Source organism: Piliocolobus tephrosceles, chromosome 8 (genome assembly GCF_002776525.5).
Source record: "Piliocolobus tephrosceles isolate RC106 chromosome 8, ASM277652v3, whole genome shotgun sequence".
NCBI lineage: Eukaryota > Metazoa > Chordata > Mammalia > Primates > Cercopithecidae > Piliocolobus > Piliocolobus tephrosceles.
This window is the reverse complement of record NC_045441.1, coordinates 2502720-2511914: the sequence shown is the minus strand read 5'-3', so window position 1 is coordinate 2511914 and position 9195 is coordinate 2502720. Positions and strand designations below refer to the sequence as shown.

The following is a 9195-nucleotide window of genomic DNA, read 5'->3' as shown; positions in this document are numbered from 1 at the left end:
TGCAGACCAGCCTGGGCAACATGGCAAGATGCCATCTCTACAAAAAATACAAAAAGTAGCCTGGTGGATGGTGTATGCCTGTAGCCCCAGCTGAGGTGGGAGAATCACTTAAGTCCAGGAGATCAAGGCTGCAGTGAGCCATGATCACGCCACTGCACTTCAGCCTGGGCGACAGAGTGAGATCTTGTCTCAGAACAAACAAACAAACACTAAACACTAAAAGGAAGGATCCAATGGAGAGGAGACAGAGGTTAAATGTGTAAGACAGAGAAGAAAAACTGATAGTGAGAAATTTTTTTCTTTTTTGAGACAGAGTTTTGCTCTTTTTGCCTAGGCTGCAGTGCAATGGCGCGATCTCGGCTCACCGAAACCTCTGCCTCCCAGGTTCATGCGATTCTCCTGTCTCAACCTCCCAAGTAGCTGGGATTACAGGCATACACCACCATGCCCGGCTAATTTTGTATTTTTAGTAGAGACGGGGTTTCACCATGTTGGCCAGGCTGGTTTGAACTCCTGACCTCAAGTAATCCGCCTGCTTCGGCCTCCCAAAGTGCTGGGATTACAGGCATGAGCCACCGCGCACGACTGATAGTAAAAAATTTCTAAGCCGAGACAGGCATCATAGGGAGACATTGCCAGTGGCTGTCATCTTATTTACATACATGCAATTATATATATGTATGTATACAACATAGACATATTATACATGCATAATAGTTACATATGCATGTGTACAATACATAAACATATATACTACATACATACACATAGTAGGTAACATGTATGCATTACACATACGTATAAACGTATTATCCACTGTGAATGTGTATATAATATACACATATATTTTGTGGTGGGTGGTTGTTGCTTTTCCCCCCACTAGAATATACGCCCCAGGAGGGCAGGGGCCTTGCCCATCTCCCTCACTTCCACATTGCCAGGGCCCATTGGGTGGCGATTCCTTTGTGATTGGCTGCAGGGAGTGGAAGAGTGAAGAGATGACCTTGGTTGGAAGGCTGCCTCAGGAGTCCATCAGAAGGGGCCGCCTAAAAATATAATGGATTGAAAAAGTTCTGGGGGTGGATGGTGGTGATGGGATGTGCTTAATGCCACTGAAGCGTGTGATTAAAAATGGTTAAGATGGTAAATTTTATGTTATACATATTTTACCATATTAAAAAAAAAATCACTGGGCCTGGTGCGGTGGCTCACGCCTGTAATCCCAGAGCTTTGGGAGGCTAAGGCAGGAGGATTGCTTGAGTCCAGGGGTTCAAGACCACCCTGGGCAACATATTGAGACCCCTTGTTTCTATTAAAAATTAAAAATTAGCCAGGTGTGGTGGCACCTGTCTGTAGTTCCAGCTACTCGGGAGGCTGAGGTGGGAGGATGGCTTGAACTCAGGAGGTTGAGGCTGCAGTGAGCTGTGACTGCACCACTGCACCCCAGCCTGGGCGACACAGTGAGATCCTGTCTCTAAACAAATAAACAAACACAAAACTACACTGATGCCAAGAACAATTATTGCAAGCTCACTGTGCATTAGGCATCTTGCTAAGCTCTTTACTCGTGTCATCTCATTTGTCTCACATACTCCCTGCAAGGCAGGGTCACTAACCTATTATATTTTACGGATTGGCGACAACCTCAGAGAGGTTAAGTCACTTGCCCAAGGTCACACAGCGAGTCTCAAGCCCCAGCCGGTGAACATCACGATCCTTTGCCAATGAGCCGATGCTCGAGAAAGGGTCGGGTAGGCAACAGGCACTGCATAAATGCTGGCTAACGGGACCGTGTTTGGCTGCGGCGTGAAGCTCCGGGCGTGGACGGCGAGACAGCTACGCGCCCCCGAGCCGCCGCGCGCCCGCCCTACCGGGGCGGAGTCAACGCCGCGGATTGGCTGCTGCGGAAGGGGGCGTGGCTCGTGGCGGCCGGTGGGCGGGGTCGATCTCTGGCCGTAAATACGGCGCCACATGGCACTGGCTCGCGAGGGCGGGGGCGGGCTGGCGGGGCGCAGGCGCGCTGAGGGCGGGCGCCCCTCGGCCTCCGTGGCCCCTCCGGCGGCCGCGACGTCTCGCGAGAAGACGAGCGGTAGGCGGGGCTCCGGCGAGGGGGGCGGTGCCGGTGAGGGCGGCCTCTGGAGGGTCTGCTAGTTGCGGGGCGGCGGCGGCTGCTGAGGGCGTGAGGTGAGGGGCGCGAGGTGAGGGGCGCGGCGGGCGGCGGGCGGCGGGCAGCGGGCTCGGGGCGCGGCCTCCCTCTCTCTCGGCCTGTGCGGGGCTCCCAGGGCCCGGGTGGTGGTCCCGGGCCGCGCTGAGGGGCGCGAGTCGGCTCTCCTTAGCCCGGCCTGGCGGGCGCGTCTTGGGCCCGGGTTCGAGTTCCGATGCCGGCGCGCTGTGTGACCTTGGCCCTGCGCGCGCCCTCTCTGAGCCTCACTCCTCGCCCTCGGCCAGGGGGACCCAGCCCTGGGGCCCTGATCAGCGCGTTCTGCGGCCCCTCGGGGTCTGGATGAGAAATCTGTGGTTCTGATTCAGCGACAGCAGAGGCTGCAGCGGCCCCGCCGGCCCCCAGTAGTCTCCCTGCCCGGCATCAGCCTCTGTCGCCCGGCAGGGACAGGACCGCTTCCCGGGCGTGGAGTTCCAGGATCCCCAGACCCTGAGGGTCCCCCCCGTGCCTGCTGTCACCTGAACGGGGCTCCCCGGCCCGGCCGACCGCAGCCTCGGAGCCTGCAGACGCCAGCAGCACCGGCAGGTCGCTCAGGGTATCCCTTAAATGACCTCTCACTCCAGAAACCGCAGCCCTGCCTCTCTGCGAGAGGAAACCGTGCATTTAGTCCGGGAACAGTGGGACTTAGACCTCCTCTGCGGGCTCCCGGCCACCGAGACACCGCCGGCAAAGCCTTGGCTCGGGCAGAGGCTCCGTCTGGCGGGCAGCACAACAAACCGTAGTGTTTCCAGCATTATTAAATTATTTAGTTCATAATCGGGGCTGTGGGGACTCGGAAACCGCGGGGTGAATAGGAGTGTGGGTTGCAGGCGCAGTGCCGGATGCAGTATATCTTCCAGGACACCAGGTCCTACGGTGCTGCTCTCGGCTGTGGGTGGCTGGGGACAGACAGCTCAGCGGGTTCCCTTCCTACCCCCACGGGGGGACACAGGTTAGCCCCTCACCGTGAGCATCTGGGGTTGGGAGTCAGGGCTGGTGTCTGAGTGAGGACGGAGAGAAAACAGGGATAACGAGGAAATTGCTACACGAAAGTGCAACGCTTGAGATCTGAAGGAGCACCTGCCTGGAATGGCATAGAAGTTTTATTTCCCTGCAAAGGAGTTTATGGGACTTTGGGCTGATGCTTTGGGGCCATCGGTAACCGTCTGCTGTCACTCAGCGGACTCCAGCTTTTTTATCAAACCTCCAGTCGAGTGCAAGATGCCCAGCTGGGGTAGATGACGATAATAGTGCGGGCCTTGCCCTGGGAGCTCACGGCCAGTCTGGCTGCGACAGTGTGGGGTTGGGGCTGTGGTGCAGGCGTTAACAGAATGTGGAGACATTTTCCGACGTTTTCCACAGTGGAGAGGACCTATGAATTGGGCCTTTGGAGGCAAAGGGCATGCGGAGATATGGAAGTGAAAGCGATGTTTGGGGGAGATGGTGGGTTGCTGTGTTCTTGGTGAGGTGGGGTTTGAGGATTGGGTTGGAATCTAAGACTGGAAGGCTGGGCGAGGTGGCTCGTGCTGGGAGGTACAAGACTGGAGGCACTTTGGCGAGCACTTTGGGAGGCTGAGGCGGGTGGATCACCTGAGGTCAGGAGTCCGAGACCAGCCTGGCCAACATGGTGAAACCCCCGCTCTACTAAAAATACAAAATTTAGCTGGGTGTGGTGGTGCACACCTGAAGTCCCAGCTGCTTGGGAGGCTGAGTCAAGAGCATCGCTTGAACCCAGAGGCAGAAGTTGCAGTGAGCCGACATTGGACCACTGCACTCCAGCCTGGGCAACAGAGTGAAAAAAAGACTGTAAAGATGGATTTCTGATTGTGCAGGGGCCTGAAAGCTGTGCCAGGGAGTTTAAGCTTTTATCACTTTGGTGGTGGTTTGGGTGTGATGCGATTAGATGTGTTTCAGAAAAGTGATCCTGGTGAGAATATGAGAGGTGGGTTTTGCATCTGGGCAGTGGAGCTGAGTTGAGTATCCCTGTGGGGCATGGGTGTGGGACAGTGAGAGAGTGGGGGCCGGCATGGAGCTGAAAGATGTTGCCAAATCCACTGGGGGGTGGTGCTTTGTGAGATGTGGTGACCTGTAGCAGCAAGGGCAGCTGGGACCTCCAGCCTGCGATGAGGAGCGCTGGAGCTGGGTTGGGGAGGAAGGGCCGAACATGTGGGTTTTAGACCGGCAGAGTTGGCGGTATTAGTGCCCATCCTGGAGATGTGACCTTGTAGAGAAGAGACAGCCTGTACAAGGAGGGAATCCCCAGGAACCCCAGTGGGAAGGGATCGAGAGCTGAAGAGAGGCCCTGTTGGTTGGCTGACCTTGGGCTTGCAGTTCCTTGACTACGCACAGTCACTGAGGCTGGCGGGTGATTCTCTTCTAGAGTGGGTCTGGGGCTGAAGGAACCATTGGTGGGAAAAGATGGGTTATTGATGATACTGAAACACATGCGGTTTGTCGTTTAAAAAAAACCTTACATCTTGAGTTTCGATTCTTGAATTGTCTTTCTCTTCAGAGAGTAGCTGTTAGTTTCATACCTACTTAGTGGGTCTGTGGCTGCCAGCAGGGCTGTAGGCCCGCAGGTGTGCCTGGAGATAATTGACTCTCCAACTTATTACTTCCTGCTGTTAACCAAGGTGGTGGTTTCTGTAACTGTTTAGAAACTTTAAAGATATTTCAGAGAAGAATGGGAAACAGGTACAGTTGAGTACGGGGTAGGGGTGTGGTGCTCTACAGGGCACAGGAGGAGGAAGCGAACAGGGCCCCTTTGGCTCCCAGAACATGAGCAGCTGGGGCTTTTCCCTCTGGACAGGAGGATGGATGTGTCTTTGGGGAATCTGAGTAGCCCAGGAGAAAAGACTAAAGTTAATGACATCAGGAGGTCACCCGTCAGCAGGCCCAGCTGGATCCCTTGCTAACGAATTAATAACCCCCTCCCAGTGTTCAAGGCATCAAGCTTCAAAAATCCCCATCCCTTAAATATGAGCAGATAACCAAGGGCATCTGAAGAAAACCTCTGCTACAGGAGATTGAGACCAGAATACACACTGGGAAACGAGAACATACAGGAAGGAGCCTTAGAAAGCAGGCTGTCATTAATGTCCACACAGAGGTAAGAGAAAATATCGCAAACGTGAGGCAAGAACAGGAAGCTCTAAAAAAAAGCCACCAAAAGGAGCTTTCAGAGATCCAAAAAGAGAACTCTCGTATATCTATAAAAAAAAGCAGAAATAAGAAAATCAGTTAGTGGGTGAAAGATAAAGTTGAGGAACTCCCTCAGAAAGTAGAACAGAAAAGCAAGGAGGTGGCACATGAGAGAAAAAAGAAATGGAAAGGATCAGATCAGGAAGTCGGCAGCTGAATAGTAACAGTTTCAAAGCTGAGGTGAGAGGATCGCTTGAGGCCAGGAGTTCAAGACCAGCCTGGGCAACATAGCAAGACCCCATCTCTACAAGAAAATTTAAAAATTAGCCAGGTGTGGTGGTGTGCACCTGTAGTCCCAGCTACTTGGGAGTCTGAGGTGGGAGGAGCACTTGAGCCCAGGAGTTTGAGGCTGCAGTGAGCTGTGATCATGCCACTGCAGTCCAGCCTGGGTGACAGAGCAAGACCCCATCTCTAAAAAATAAAATAAAATACTTTTTAAAAAGTTTCCACAAGAAAACAATAGGGAAAACAGGATGAAATTCACAAAATAATTTCCTAAAACCCAAAGTTTCTGGGTTAAAGAGGCCCACCCAGTGACCAGCACCATGGGTGAAAATGCAGGTATCCTTCACTCTCTAGCCTCTTCACTTCCCAACTTGGATATTAAAAGACTGGGAAGGCTGGGTGTGGTAGCTCATGCCTATAATCCCAGCAGTTTGGGGGGTAGGTGGATCACTGAGGTCAGGAGTTCGAGACCAGCCTGGCTAACATGGTGAAACCCCATCTCTATTAAAACAAAATAAAACCAATTAGCTGGGCATGGTGGTGGGCGCCTGTAATCCCATCTACTCAGGAGGCTGAGGCAAGAGAATCGCTTGAACTCAGGAGGCAGAGGTTGCAATGGGCCAAGATCTCACCACTGCACTCCAGCCTGGGTGACAGAGCGAGACTCCATCTCAAAAAAATAAAAATAAAATAAAATAGGCCAGGCACGGTGGCTCATGACTGTAATCCCTGCACTTTGTGAGGCTGAAGTGGGCAGATCACTTGAGGTCAGGAGTTTGAGACCAGCCTGACCATCATGATGAAACCCCATCTCTACTAAAAATACAAAAAATAGCCAAGCAGGATGGTGGGTGCCTGTAATCCCATACTCAGGAGGCTGAGGCAGGAGAATTGCTTGAACCCAGGAGGCAGAGGTTGCAGCGAGCCCAGATCGTGCCACTGCACTCCAGCCTGGGCATAGAATGAGACTCTGTCTCAAAAATATGAAATGAAATGAAATGAAACGAAATGAAACGAAACGAAACAAAACCAAATGAAATAAATGAAAAGAAAAAAATAATAAAAGCCTGGGCAGCAAACTTGGATAGTGAGAGAGGCTGAGTTTCAGATAAACACTAGTGAGAGCTTTTGAGGGGAAGGATTTATTTGAAAGCATGTCTGCAGCTGTTGACCCCAGAATTTGGATAGTGAGAGTTTGGAGGCCAGGTGCTGTGGCTCACGCCTGTAATCCTGCACTTTGGGTGGCCGAGGTGGACAGATCACTTGAGGCCAGGAGTTTGAGACCAGTCTGGCCCACATAGTCAAACCCCGTCTCTACTGCAAACACAAAAATTAGCCAGGCGTGGTGGCGGATGCCTGTAATCCCAGTGACTCAGGAGGCTGAGACAGGAGAATTGCTTGAACCTGGGAGGTGTAGGTTGCAGTGAGCCGAGATCACGCCATTGCACTACAACCTGGGCAACGAGAGAGAGACTTCGTCTCAAAAAAAAAAAAAAGATACTTGCGTTCCCACTCCAGGACATGCTGTTGTGAAATCTCAGAACAAGAGGAAAAAGTAAAAACAAATCACAAATAGGTCATCACAGGTCAAGAGGCAGAAGGTTAGAACATGTGGAAAAAGGCAGAAGAACGAACTACAATTAAAATGAAAAGAAGCAGAAGGACCTGGGCTTTTTCGAAGCAGCACTGGATGGCAGGAGAGGGAGGGCCTTGCCTGAGAAATTCTGAAGGATGCGTTTTCAGCCTGGAAAGTCCACACTCAGGCAAGGGAGGGGTAGGGTAAAGACACCTTCAGACTTGCTCCCAGATTTGTCCCTCATGCTTTAAGGAGACAATTGGCAGATGTCATCTCCCCAGATGAGGCAGTAAGTCTAGACTGAGAGAGACTGGCTGGTGGGAACAGGATTTCCTCCAGGTTAGAGGTGAAAAGAACCTGTCGAAGGGAGATCCCAGCCAGGTGCTGGTGAGGAGAGCAGACGTGTCCTGACCCCAGCTCGTCAGAGACTCCTTGAAGAGATTCTTTGGGAGAAGATGAAATTAGCAGGACACCTGACGTGCTGGAACATCTGGAGAGGAGTTGAAACAGTTGGCAGAGTTGGGGCGGGATTAGTGATAAGTACTAAACAAAGCAAATGAAAACACAAGACTGTTATTAGTTCCAGGGAAAATAAACCATCGTGCGGGGAAAAGAAAAATAATTATGGTGTACTACAAGGCGCAGCTGTGAATAGCCTCTCCGCAATGATAATAATTTATGTAAACACTGACTGCTTCTCTAATTGAAATTATGATGCGCCTGGGCAGAGAAGGTGTGGAGAGCGCATTTTCCCCTGTTGCCTCAGGAAGTCAGTCGCTAATGCCCCAAGTTGAACAACCAAGGTTCACTCTGAAGGCAGACGTTAAAAGAATTAGCTAAAAAGAATTATGGAGAGGGTAGGGTGCAGTGGTTCCCACCTGTAATCCCAGCACTTCAGGAGGCCAAGGCACGAGGATTGCTTGAGTCCAGGAGTTCGAGACCAGCCTGGGCAACATGGCGAAACCCTGTATCTACTGAAAATACAAAAATTAGCCAGACATAGTGGCCTGTGTCTGTAGTCTCAGCGCCTTGGGAGGCTGAGGTGGGAGGATCACTTCACTTGAGCCCAGGAGGCGGAGATTGCAGTGACCAGAGATCGAGCCATTGCACTCCACTCTAGCCTGGGTGCCAGAGCAAGACCCTGTCTAAAAAAAAAAAGAAGAATCCTGGGCGGAGGTGAGAAAGGGAAGCAGAGACAGAGACTGCTGGGTTTCCTAATCAACTTCACCTCACGAAGTGATTTCACTCTTTCCTCAGTATGTATGTGTAGCATTGAACTGACACAAATGGGAACAGTCTCAGATGGACTTTCTGCTCTGGCGGAATGGGGGCCCTCGCCTGCCTGTGTGCATCGGCCTGTTAAGAGGGAGCGTTTCCTTGCTGGTTTCCTCTTGGTTATTGTCATTGTTCTCTGTATCCTGTCTCTTCATTGAGGTCATTTATCAGAGATTCTGAGTGCTTTCTTTTTTTGTTTGTTTTCTTTGAGGCAGAGTCTCGCTCTGTCACCTAGGCTGGAGTGCAGTGATATGATCTCGTTGCAGCCTCTGCTTCCTGGGTTCAAGTAATTATGATTATAGGCATGAGCCACCACGCCTGGCCAAGTGCTTTCTTTCGTCATTTTGTAAGGGGGTTTTAAAATATACCCACCGATAGAGAGATTATATTATAGGTCATTCTTCACCTGTCCCCACCTTTCAGAAATGAGGCAATCAGAGTCCGTCACGTTTGTCTGGTTTTTGTTAGAACAACCCCTCTTTCTTGAGCAAGTACTGAGTGCCAAATGCTACTGTACGCCTTGAGAATATCCACTGTGAGAGACAGGACGAGGACCTCCCTTTTAAGGTTTCAGTACAGGAAGACAATGAGCAGATTAACCAGCCAATCTGAGTTATTTGCGGCCAGGCACGGTGGCTCATGCCTGTAATCCTGATACTTTGGGAGGCTGAGGCAGGAGGATTACTTGAGCCCAGCAGTTCAGGGATTCTGCGATTGC

General features: G+C 51.6%; 1 protein-coding gene across 4 annotated transcripts in view; it reads left to right on the top strand.

The window, feature by feature from the left end:
- The first annotated feature begins 1982 nt into the window (after nt 1-1982).
- CHST12 (carbohydrate sulfotransferase 12) overlaps nt 1983-9195 on the top strand; it is a 32141-nt gene continuing 24928 nt past the window's right edge. Inside the window, exon 1 of one of the 4 annotated variants that reach the window (XM_023188451.2) lies at nt 1983-2089. The gene's annotated coding sequence lies outside the window, so the exon portion shown is untranslated. Of the gene's footprint in view, nt 2199-2671; nt 3153-9195 lie in introns of those variants that run through there. The other 3 variants (XM_023188449.1, XM_023188450.2, XM_023188452.2) reach the window with 3 other exon arrangements.